The 12531-nt window shown below is 35.5% G+C and overlaps 1 protein-coding gene across 3 annotated transcripts in view; it reads right to left on the minus strand.

The window, feature by feature from the left end:
- LOC138705964 (protein dimmed-like) overlaps positions 1-12531 on the minus strand; it is a 330385-nt gene that overhangs the window by 99111 nt on the left and 218743 nt on the right. For 2 of the 3 annotated variants that reach the window (XM_069834783.1, XM_069834784.1), the window contains one exon: positions 5118-5224. The exons of the other annotated variant lie outside the window; for it this stretch is intronic. The gene's annotated coding sequence lies outside the window, so the exon portion shown is untranslated. The remainder of the gene's footprint in view (positions 1-5117; positions 5225-12531) is intronic. 3 annotated transcript variants of the gene reach the window in all.

Below are 12531 nucleotides of genomic sequence, written 5' to 3' on the forward strand. Positions count from 1 at the left end.
TGTAAACAATATGAATTTGCATCAAATTCATTGCGGTCATCTACTAATCCTCCAAAAAACATTTTGGCACCAAAATATAGCCTCCGGTACATAACATACTGCAGCAGTATGTTACATACAAAATTCTTCAGCCTTTTTTCCGCTTTCGACTACAAAAATCTATATTTTTCGTTAGTCATAGATGTAGTAAAAGTGAGTGTACACATAGAGAAAATACAGAAATGTTGGCGCTACCAAGTTACTGGCAAATTTACTGAAACAAAAATCACAAACATGTTCTTTTAACAATACTGAATAAAATTTTGGTGCATATTGCGTAGTTTTTGCGATAGAGGACGGTATATTTCGAGGTTACTGACAGATTTCGCACACAATACTCCAAATTTAGAGTTATTTCGCGAGTTTTTTTTTTTTGCTTAAATATGGTATTTTAGGTATCTAGGAGGGTAAATATAATAAAGAAAGTATGACTTGAGGCTTTTCCGGCGTTTGATGTAGAATAACTCTTCTCGGGTTCTCACCCAGGTGAGTTAGAGATTTGCTTCCAAGCTTTCGATGGCTTCCCTGAAGAAGATGACAGATCTAGCCATCGAAAGCTTGGAAGCAAATCTCCAACTCACTTGGCTGAGAACCCGAGAACAGTTATTCAACAAAGAAAGTAATTGGAGAAAATTTCGTGCGTATCGCCATAACCAAAAATACAGTTCCTACTTATCACGTTGCTCGTGTGTGAATGGAACCTGAGGCAGGATGGCCTGTCATCGTCGCTTATCAGGAAGGGGGTAGGGCTACGGGTCCCTGTGGCTTATCAGGCTACTCGGACGCAAAATGGGCCCTAGATCTATCAGGTGCTGTGGCACGATGGCCCACCTGTAAGCGTCGGATTCACAATGACACCCTGGCCACCTGTAGGACTTGGGAAATCATCACATATAGTATAGGGCGCACAATAATGGATCCGTCTCGGGTCCAGTCCTCCTAAAGCCAAGCCAAGCAAAGTAACTACATCGTGGAGTGGGAGAAGAAGAAGAAGAAGAAGAAGAAGACTAGTTTCCTTTAAAATATAAGACACCTCCTAACGTAATACCCCGCGATCTCTGCGTGTGACCCATTAAAATCCTTCGTAATGACTAATTTTAATGAAATTCACTTCTTTTATTCAATGTTACGGATTATTAAGCTTATGAAACAAATAAAATAGCACCGTTTAGTATAACGAACGGTAAGGTTATGTTTGAAGTCCGGGGTTCAAATCCCGAGATCGGCTGACTGAGACATTCAAGGTTATCATCAGTCACAAAAATACGTACACGCCGGATTGGAAATGTATATACCATGATTCATTACCGCCTTAAGCAATATAATAATCATTGAAACAAAATCTAAATCAGTTTCATGAACACAAGTCATCTGTAACGCATGACAATAGAAACTGAAACTAAACAACAGACAACGGCCTGTGATAAATCCAAAGATCCTACATACACGAAATGACCATAGATGTTAAAGCATGTATAAACAAATTTAACAAAAAAGGGTGGGAAAAAAGACATATTTGAAAAGAGATACGAGGATAAAAGCCAAAATTAGTGGAACTATACAACAAGCAAATTCAGAAAGCGAAGTAATTTCTCATCTGGTACGCAGAAAAGCGGTACACAATAGAATCAGTTCATCGAATCTCTCACAACAGGGGTCTGAGTTCTATTCCTGTTACTGCCATCAGTGATCGTACTTTCCTTCATTTATAGTACAACGTCATGCATGATTCTCGTCGTACACATCTAAGTACCATTCCAGTTCAAAGGAGTTTTTAATCTCTCGCACTATTACTCCTCTATTTATTTTCAAACTGAAACAATTTTATTCGCGGTCGAAATTTATACTCAAAATAAATCACCAAACGAATTGCATTTCTGATTAATATTTAATTCTCACTGTTCTATATAGAAAGAGGGAAAAATACCCACACCCTGATATATTGAAAATATGTTTAATTGTGACTAGAGAACAAACACACCATTATCCAGTCTTCATTGCCGATGGACATTTTTTTCCAACATTGATATGCTTGTTAGAAGTGCCGTTAAAGTCAAGCGTAAAATTACATGTGGCTAATTTTAACTGTGAAATGAAATGTTCATCTGTAATATGAGTCCTTTTTGATTTTACAATTGTACACATATAATCACGCCTGAAAAATATCCACTGAGACGTGAATTTCGGCCAGAATATCTAACATTGTAAAAGATTTATTAATTATTATTATAATTATGTTAAAACTTATAACTTTGTTTTCTGTCATTTCACAATTAAACATTTATAATGATATAACTTTCATCCATTATAATTCACCAAGAAGCACTACGGAGCAAAACAACAAATAAATATGAAAAATGTTATGAAGTTGGTTGTTGACATCATAAACCAAATAAAATCGAAGTCATTAAAACATCGGCAATTTGGAAAACTCTTGCATGATAGAGGAGTTGGTTATTTTACGACGCTTTATCAATATCTTAGGTTATTTAGCATCTGAATGAGGTGAAGGTGATAATGCCGGTGCAATGAGTCCGTGGTCCAGCACCGAAAGTTACCCAGCATTTGCTCATATTGGGTTGAACCTTAACCAGGTAACTTGCCGCGATCGTGAATCGAACCCGGGCCATCTGGTTTCGCAGCCAGACGCACTAGCCATGATGGAGGAAGAATGCCAGATTTGCCATAAATGTTATGGAGCTGTAAGGTGAGTTAGCCATGGAAAATATTTTGTCGGTTTTTTGACACGAGGAAAATAATTTCTGTTTTTATGAAGGAAAAGGTGCAGTAATATAATATTTCCATATAACAATAAATTTTAAGAACCGATAATTGTCGTCTATGTTTGAAATATATTTCGCTGGCCCAGGATTTCAATTCGTATGTTAAATAACTATTAATAGCACATAGAAACTCCATAGTTGGAGGACGAAAATGATTTTCTATTGCATGAAAATCCTTTTGGATTATAAATAATGATAGTAAGGCCTGAATTATAAGAGGAAATTGTGTATTTCTTAAACGACATGTATTTGGAAATAGCCAATATAAAGATCTGGCATATGTTAATATTTTCAAATTGCTAAACAAATCAAAGTACGCTAATCTGAGGTCTTACGCGGTCAAAATCAGTTTTCCACGGTGAAAAAGACTGTGCTTGGTGGTGGGTTTTCGCGGGTTACTCCTGTTTTCCCCACCGCCATTCCATCACTGCTAGCCTACATTTATCATCAACATCGCATGGTGCTATAAGTAGTTCACCTTCCATGTCACACAGAAGACAAAGTACACGGCGGAAAAAAGATTATATTACTCTAATCCAGATGAAATCCCTGCCCTAAAGCATTGAATGTTCATCAGAAGTGGAGATGAGTGAAGTGTTGCCTTGAAATAGTCCAATCATAAGAGAAATGAGAGACAAAGTGTATGTTACCGGTATTATGAAACGTGGATTCATCACTTCGCCCTGATACAAAAAATCAGACAAAACTATGGAAACTTTTCCTTCTCCTACTGCAAAAATGTCGAGCCTAGAAATCAGTTTAAGATGCAGAAGGAATTTTCGTGGTTTATTTCATGGAACATGATGTTCCTATCAATGCTGAATATTCTGTAACCCTTACCTTTCTAAGACGCTTGCGAAAAGAACCGAAGCTCAAGAGTCGCGGCAAGCTGAACAAAACCGCCATCCTTCAATAGAGCGTTTGCAACTCGAGTCACATTTCAAGGCTGTGGGTTTGAAAAATTGTCTTTGTGATACTGTAAAAGCGTGCCTAAATGTCATACAAGTGCAGCTCTTAAACATGGTGCCAGTTTCGGCCCAGGACTTTATAATAAAATTACAAATCATTTTCCAAATTTGAAATATTTTAAAATTGAAGCTTTTATAAAAGAATTTTATAAAATTATTCATGGTATATAATATTAACAAATGTGTGTATTTTTTTACCCTTTACTTCTGTCGACTATATTCATGTTTTTATTGAATATCACTGGCTTCTGTCTGATTGTCAATTTATATTAAATGTGTTTTTTCTCTCTTTTCCTCTTTCTTCCTTTTTTTGCTCTTGTGTGTTATTTATTGGTTTGAATTAAATTACTTACTGTATTTAGTAAACTGTCTTTGTACATTTTATGTTATATTATTGGCTAAGACCACACCGTACACGAGCCTGGCTCTTACGGAAGTGGCTAGAAACATTTTTGTTTTATAATTTTAATTTGTACTCATTAGCTAGCTATTTAAATAAATAAATAAATAAATAAATAAATAAATAAATAAATAAATAAATAAATAAATAAATAAATAAATAAATAAATAAATAAATAAATAAATAAATAAATAAATAAATAAATAAATAAATAAATAAATAAATAAAATAAAGTTGGCTGAAATTCCAGAAGATATGAAGGAAAAAAACTTATAAAAATATGTGCCCGCTGTTGGAAAGTTCAAACTAGAATTTTTTCGAAGAGCGTACACCAATTTTGGATGAGAAGACTCCAATACAAAATTATTACATTTTTTGTAATATTTTCAACCTCATATTTATTCAAAATAAATTTCTTATCTATGATTATCATCAAAACAAAAGCGAGAAATTTCCTTGAATCTGAAAATGATAATTATCATTCTATGTATGGGATATGGAGTCCATATTTGAGAAGTTGCTTTGTGGAAAACAGACGCATTAATTACATTAGGCTACCGGTAATTATTTTTAAATTTATAACTACTGTAACATTTTTAACTCCTATGTTCAACGTTGTTTATGTTTATCTTTCTAAATATAAACTAAATGTATGTTAATGAAACTTTTTTGTATTATTTTGTAAATCATCTCGCGACCCCTCTCAGCTCTTTACACCCGGGGGTCGCGACCCACACTTTGGGAACCACTGCTTAAATAAATATCGACCTCGGCGAACTTCAATCTGATAACACTGAAGACAACACATATTCACGGTTATCAGGTTAAAAAATGGTAACGACTCTACCAGAGCAGACTATGTATTTTAAGAACACAAAATTATCAGAAAACAAACTTTTCTTACTTTAAGAAATGTATAATGTTTACCTGATGGCGTTCTGAAACGTTGCGCAGAAATTACCATAGAGTCATTTTATGACGCAGTTAGGTGTAGGCATTCCTCGGCATAAAGTTGCAGTAGTCTTGCTTCGTGTCTGTAATTAAAAAAATATGTATAAGCCTACTAACATAGAGACGTAATTGAAATATGTATATACAAAAGTTATCTGTGACTTAAAGGAGAAATTCAATAGGTTTAAAAATATAGTAAGTTCCATTAATTCAGGCATGTTCAACGCGGGAAATTCTATCCTTTAAACGAGGTGTAACAGTGACGTAAAATCTCAGAATCGCATGCAGGCACACGCTTAAAAGATATTCTACGTCACTGTTGCACCTCGTTTAAAAGCTAGAAATTCCCGCGCTGGACATGCCTGCATTGATTACTTTACAAATTTAATAGACTAAAGGAGGCCTAACATAAGCAGTCTGTATGTATGAATGCGAGGGGGGATCTCTAAGATCCAGAGCTACGACCTTAGGCGTATTATCAACCCAAACCGGTTGACTACTACCTTAGATCATATATACCCAGATAGCTCGGCGTTATAGGTTTTGACGGTAACAACTTTTGTCAGGTTTACTATGCTGCCACCTAGTTGTTACATAAGGAGTCACGTCATAATTCCCATTTGAATTGCATTAGCGACTGTACTGCCATCTCGTGTTCGTTTACGGCGGACGGGTGGCGATCCTGGCGGTTGTTCTCTTCAAAGTGCTGCCGATTTTAACATAGGGTTGAGCTATCTGTTACATATATGATCTAGGCTACTACTAAGGTTCTCGGAGTATCAAATTTCGTTCAGACAACTCCATTTAATATGAGGCTGATTGAACCTCGGGGCGTTCTAGAAGTTTTAGTAACGAGAAATCTCCCGTCACCAACAGAGATTGAACCCAGGTTCTTTCAGTGAGTAGTCAGGTGCTCTATCAAGTGAGCTACCCGGCAGTCCAGAATTTCAGTGCGTGATTTGAAATTCTCTGATTTCGCACCACGTCACAGATTCCTCTTTCCTTATCTTTCCCTGATGTTGGAACTGATACATAGGTCAGAAAAATTGAAGATTTCTACATCTATGACTATGTCTAAAAACATAGGAAAATTCAGCAGCACATTTTAAAAATATTTTGAATTTTTAAAGTTCAATAATATTGCACTTACACAAGTAAAACAATTGAAGGGCTCCCTGCAAAAACGGGGTGGCTGCACTCTTTGATCAAACTAATATTTTGCTTGTCTCATATGTTAAAAAGTATGCCGATCTTTTAGTGCAAGAACGGTGTGATTCCCAGTATTTGGTAGTAAGTTACAGTGGTATTGGAGCTGAGCTCCCAATCGTTCCGTTGCAAAAAGGAGACAACTCCTGGAGCTATATACAGAGTGAATCGTAAATAATGTCTGTAATTTCAGGGAGTTATTCTTTTAAATATTTCAAACACAAAAGTTTAATACAATTTTGCTCGTCTGTGCTTCCTTTTCGACATAAAAATGGTTTTATATGAAATATTTCATAGCGCGTTTTGGGAAAGTCATTGACTTAATTTACAATATGCTCAGTCAATTTAAGAGAGCAGTGTATTGTGATAATAAATGATTGAAAGAATTTTAGTTTTGTCCTTCAAATGTGCAGAAATTTCTTCCGAACAAACGCAACTTTTCTTTCTGCAATATTGGAAAATCAAGAAATACATGTTGTATATAATGTTAGTTGGGAGGCCGGAGGGAAAAAGATCTTTGGGGAGACCGAGAAGTAGATGGGAGGATAATATAAAAATAGATTCGAGGGAGGTGGGATATGATGATAGATTAATCTTGCTCAGGATAGGGACCGATGGCGGGCTTATGTGAGAGCAACAATGAACCTCCGGGCTCTCTAAAAGAAGTAAGTAAGTAAGTAAGAATGTAAGTAAGTAAGCAAGCAAGCAAGCAAAATAATTCTAAAATGTTACATTTGTTCGGATCAAATTTCTGCACATTTAAAGGACAAAACTAAAATTATTTCAATCATTTGATATCATAATACACTGCTCTCTTAAAATGATTGAGCTTATTGGGAATCAAATCAGTGGCTTCCCCAAAACACACTATGAAATGTTTAATTTAAAACAATTTTTTTCTCGAAACATATAATTTATATCTGCTATGTCTCATATTGCAGTTTATGATATTCGCACAGTAAATGTATGTTCAGTGCAAAATGTGGTTAATTATATCAATTTTATTGCAAAAAGGGGGTAGCTCCATTATTTGTTCATATTTTACTCCCCTAAATTGCTGATTGTAGTAAATAAGTGAGTGATGAAATGAAGTTTCTAGGTACCTAGGACATACTCTGAGAAAGGAAAAAAGGTCTGTTAAAATTTGAAATTTGATAATTTTTTTGTTTTGTTTTTTTTTTTCCACAACTTTGTAAAAATGAAGCCATCTCGTTTTTGCAGGGCGCCCTTCAATTGGAAGCGATTTTAGTAATCAAAATTTGTGTTATCAATAATAAAAACATTAAGTCCTGATAAATCGGAGAAATAGTATTTTTAGTAACTTCTGACTCATATTCATATTAACGGAAAATTTAAATTAGAACATTCCTTCACTATGGCTAAGGAGTTACGTTTCCAGATACCAATTTAGAAAACTGCGATTTAGTTTCCAGAAAACTCATCGGGATTTAACCTATGTTGTGTTAATGGTGGGGTTGTACCATGAGTACTACAAGAAAGGGAGTCAATCTACTTGTCTATTGGTGACGTCGGTTCATAGTTCTCACAAGACGAGGACGGGAAGGCCAAACAGCCCAGTCCTTGAAGTAGATGGTGTCGGTGATGAAATTGGAGCAGCACTTCATTAACAAAACAAAGGAAGAAAATAAAGTGGGTAAATTAATGGCCCCTACTGTTCAAGCATTCCTCTGATATTGTCAAGAACCGGTACTTAACACTATCTCTGTCTCGCTATGAAGTTTAAAATGACTATGTGCTTTCTTTTGCCTGAGATAATTTTAATTGCTGCACCGAGGTAAGTTGCTTAGAAAGACATGGAAAATCTCGAATACGTAACAGGTCAAGAATACGCAATTAAGTCATCAAGTTTTCTCTAAATGTTAGAACACCTGGGGGACAAAGAATCGGGGTCGCAGTTTGGGTGTGGCCCTGCCTCACATTGCCCGACAATTCATCGAGCTCTGAATAGTGAACAGTGTCAAAACACACAAACAGAAACATTTTAAAAACCTTGAACTGCAAATCTCTGCGTAGAGACAACATCCTCGATTTTAACTTATAATTAACTAATATATCTGGTTCATAATATCATATATAGTAATTGAATCGGTTATTGCAAACACGCGAAGTCTCAATATTTATGCAATTTAATGTAATATGTAGTAATTATACGCTTACAATACAGCCTGCATACATATTTCGTTGCAGAAATGAGTTTGAGTTCCTTATAGAAGAGAGAAATTCTTATTTCAGCATTGACTGCACACGTTTGTCAATCAGCGGCTGGACAGCAGAGAACGTTATTTATTTTAGAGAAGATAATAGCAATAGTAAGTGAAAACATGTGAGAAGTGAACAAAATTATTGCAGGGATACAATAAAGAGAAGCGAAGTGAAAAGTTTAAAGCATGTCTTTGCTGAAACACAGGGAGTGGGCTATGAAGCTTTAGTGCGACCAGTTTTGGATTATGGTTACGCAATTTATAATAGTGCATCCAAAACAAATACATCGAAACAGGAAAAAATACAAAACTCTGCAGCCAGAGTGATTGCTTGAAAAAATTCATGTCCTAATAACATTGCTCTTTATGAAACCATAAAACAAAATCTAATGTATTTTATGAGTTTATGGTCTATTTCCGGTTTCTTATGGTTGTTGGCATGTTCTTCTGTACTTCTAATCGATAAACAGATATTGGTACCTTCTATTCAGTAACTTTCATAACACTTCAAAGTGAGGTCTACGCAATGAACGAACAAGGGTGTGGTTTTCAGTATTTAAAAGAACATTTTACCAGTTTAAGTGAAGGAAAATTAAAAGAGGGCATTTTCATCGGTTCACAAATCCGCAAAGTTATGGCTGACTCTTTGTTTGAGAAAAAAACTTTCCATTACAGGAAAAATGACATGGCGCTTTCAAAGATGTTTGCTCAAATTTCCTTGGAAATTCTAGGGCAGGCAACTACATCCAACTTGTGGAAACCGTGTTAAGCGCATATAAGAAAATGGGGTGTAATATGTCTCTCAAAATACACTTTTTATATTATCATTTGGATTTCTTTCCTCCTAACCTTGGAGCGGTAAGCGACGAGCATGGGGAATGATTTCATTAATAAATATCTAAAATGGAAAAGCGATATAAAGGAAGATTATCATACAGCATGCTTGTAGACTATTGTTGGTTCCTTGTAAAAGACAGCCCCGGGTCTAATTATAAACGGAAATTATCCAGAAAATCCTTTTAAATAGTAAGTTCAAATTCCGAGATTTTTCTCATTATGCATAACTTATAAAATATTTTTATTGTTATGTTTCTTATGTTTCAAACTGTAACATAATTTTTGTATCCAGTACACAATTTTTAAGTATTATGAGGCATTTTGAATCCCTAGTCTATTATGATTTTATCAGTAGCAGTGAAATCTAAAAAAAAAAAGTTAAAAAAAAATAATTCAATTCACTTTCCCGCAAAATCGTACGCGGTGGGGCAATGTGGATTGTCAATTAAGATTTAAGGCACACATATTAGTAATACCTATTTTTATTTCGGAGCAAGGCAAAAAGTAAAAATTTGTTGTTCAGTGTGTAAAATCAATATTTTCTGTTTCAGCTTCTATAGGCTACTATTGATAGCCATAGACATTATTATACTAAAACTACAAGAACAGCAAATAAGATTCACGGTGACTGTGATAAGAATGAGGTTTTTGGGTATTCCACCGTGTCCTGACTCAGTCGTCTGGACTCTGGATTATCCTGGCATAACGAGACCAACAGAACAGGCGACCCCCCCCCCCCCCCGATCTCACTCAGCTATCTGCTCTGATGATGGAACTTGTAAGTAGATCCGAAATGTTTGAAATGTTAAGTTCCAGGACACGGTGGAATACATAAAAACCTAATTCTGAAGATTCAAGTTATGTAAATACATTACAGTTATTGCAGTTAATTTATCAAAATTAAGTCAAAAAATTATAAAATACGTTTAATAAATTAAATACATTAGAGTTATTGCAGTTAAGATAACGAAATTAAGTTAGAAAATTAAAAACCACTTTTAATAAATTAAATTTTGTTTCAAAGCCCTTTCATAAGATATTAACAAAACAGAAACAATAACGTAGAAATAAATTAAATCTAAAATCAATAATTTGTTCTAGGCGGGATTCGAATCTACGACTATAACAGTCCTTTGAACTAAAGTTACGTCTCTTAGCCATTGCGCAAGACATTTTTAAACAAACTCTTACTTATAGTTTATCTAATTTGGTGTAGAAATAAAATCGCATTGCAGTGCTAGGTTTCCAGTGCTCCTTTCTCAGGCCTCACATATCCTGCCAAGGCAAATTAATCTTTGTCCAATGGTTATTCGATCCTTGAACGAACATAAAGAAGCTTCCCGAAGGATCGCTCCATGTGGCGGCGAAACGTCTTGATAAATAATGCCACTTGCGTCTCGTAAAGTAGATAGAAGAGGGTGGGGCATTCCAATATCAATAGCCACTTCGCCGTGACTTTGAATGTCCATTGCCCCGCACTATTTTACATTTCGTGCTAGAGCCAATGTCCGTTCATATATGCTGCATTTGGTAAGTACCGGTTTCTCCAAAGGACCATGGATTAACTTCTACATGAATGCTATATTCTGATATATTGGAACATTATATCAAATAAATTATATCAGTTACAAAACGGCAGCCTTTTGTTCTTATTATCCACATATTTATGATTGAAACTTCTTTTTCCCAGTATCTTTCTCGTTGATTCGAGTGACTATACCGTATTGCAGAAAAAAAAAAACTTGCAGTGAAAACGTTGGTCTCTTTAAGGACAAATTTCCATGCTCAAGACGAGACTCGAATCCAGGATTTCATTTATTTATAGTCAGGAATGCTCACTGCTACACCACGAAAACGTACAGGGTTGTTTCCGATCTCTGATAACGAATTTAAATGACGTCATGTGCGTCAGAAATCACACCGACAGCTGAATTGCGGCGAGAGGTGACAGACCAGTAGTGAGTGATTTCATAATCAGAGTGCACGGTGTATCACAGCAGCAATGCTCAAGAAAATCGAGCCCTTTTGGGAGAGGTAAATAACAACTCTTCCCGATGCCAAATACAGTTACGTGAAAATCATAGGAGCCTGCAAAAGACGTGGTTTCGTTATTTCTGAGAAAGACATCTTGTGTGTACCAAATAAGACTGGCAAAGCTTGGACGGGATTAATTCCAGAGTGGAAAAAGCAAGCAAATCCACCCTCCGTCACAAGTCGCCGCACCCTACGAGCCGATACAAATTAATTCCATTCCAGCTTTACCAATCTTATTAAGTACACAGAAGATGCCTTTCTTAGAAATAACGAAACCTCGTTTATTGCAGGCTTATTTTATTTTCACTTAACTATACTTGGCATTGGAAAAGGTCGTAATGTGAAGACGCAGATTCTGATGAAATGACCAGATGCAAAGGGATCTGGAACGAATAGGAGGAAATAAGAACATAGCGGAAGCTTGGAGCAAAAATTTTGATTGAGGCCAAAAACCTTCTGAGATCTGATGCACCACAGTGATTGATTGTATGAAAGAAATGGTTTAGGACTCGGCAGTAGAAGACAGGAGTCATATTATGCAAAAATTCATGTAGCAACAACATATACAGGCCTATATAAAGGTAGCGCAAGTTATGTCACATTTTGCAGCATTAAGTTTGACTTGATGCTGAAGTATTTTGTGCGAGAGAGAACAGAATTTTGAGCCTTGCTCTAGTAAACGCAAAATACCTATTCTATGAGGTTTTCTCCAATAGACGTGTAGTATGCTTATCTTTTGGCTGTAAATAAATACAATTATCTATCATACGTATGAATAGCTTTATTTCATAATGACAGCTAATACAAGAAAAGATTACACACTTTATTTGCTACATCTCTTCCTTCATCTCCCAGTTGGCTGACCTTACATTTTAATACACCCTGTATAACTAGAAACGCTACCATTCGAATCACAGTGGAGGTTCTAAAGATACTTAAAGACATATGCTTATATTCAAAGGCTTAATTACATACGCTGGCAGAATGTTATTTAATATCATAATTAACATTCGAATGAATAAATCATAGGTACAATTGTCGTCTTGAGTCCATTAACGAGTAGATACTTTCAATAAAAGAAATAGCTTAGT

Source organism: Periplaneta americana, chromosome 9 (genome assembly GCF_040183065.1).
Source record: "Periplaneta americana isolate PAMFEO1 chromosome 9, P.americana_PAMFEO1_priV1, whole genome shotgun sequence".
In the NCBI taxonomy this organism is placed as follows: Eukaryota; Metazoa; Arthropoda; class Insecta; order Blattodea; family Blattidae; genus Periplaneta; species Periplaneta americana.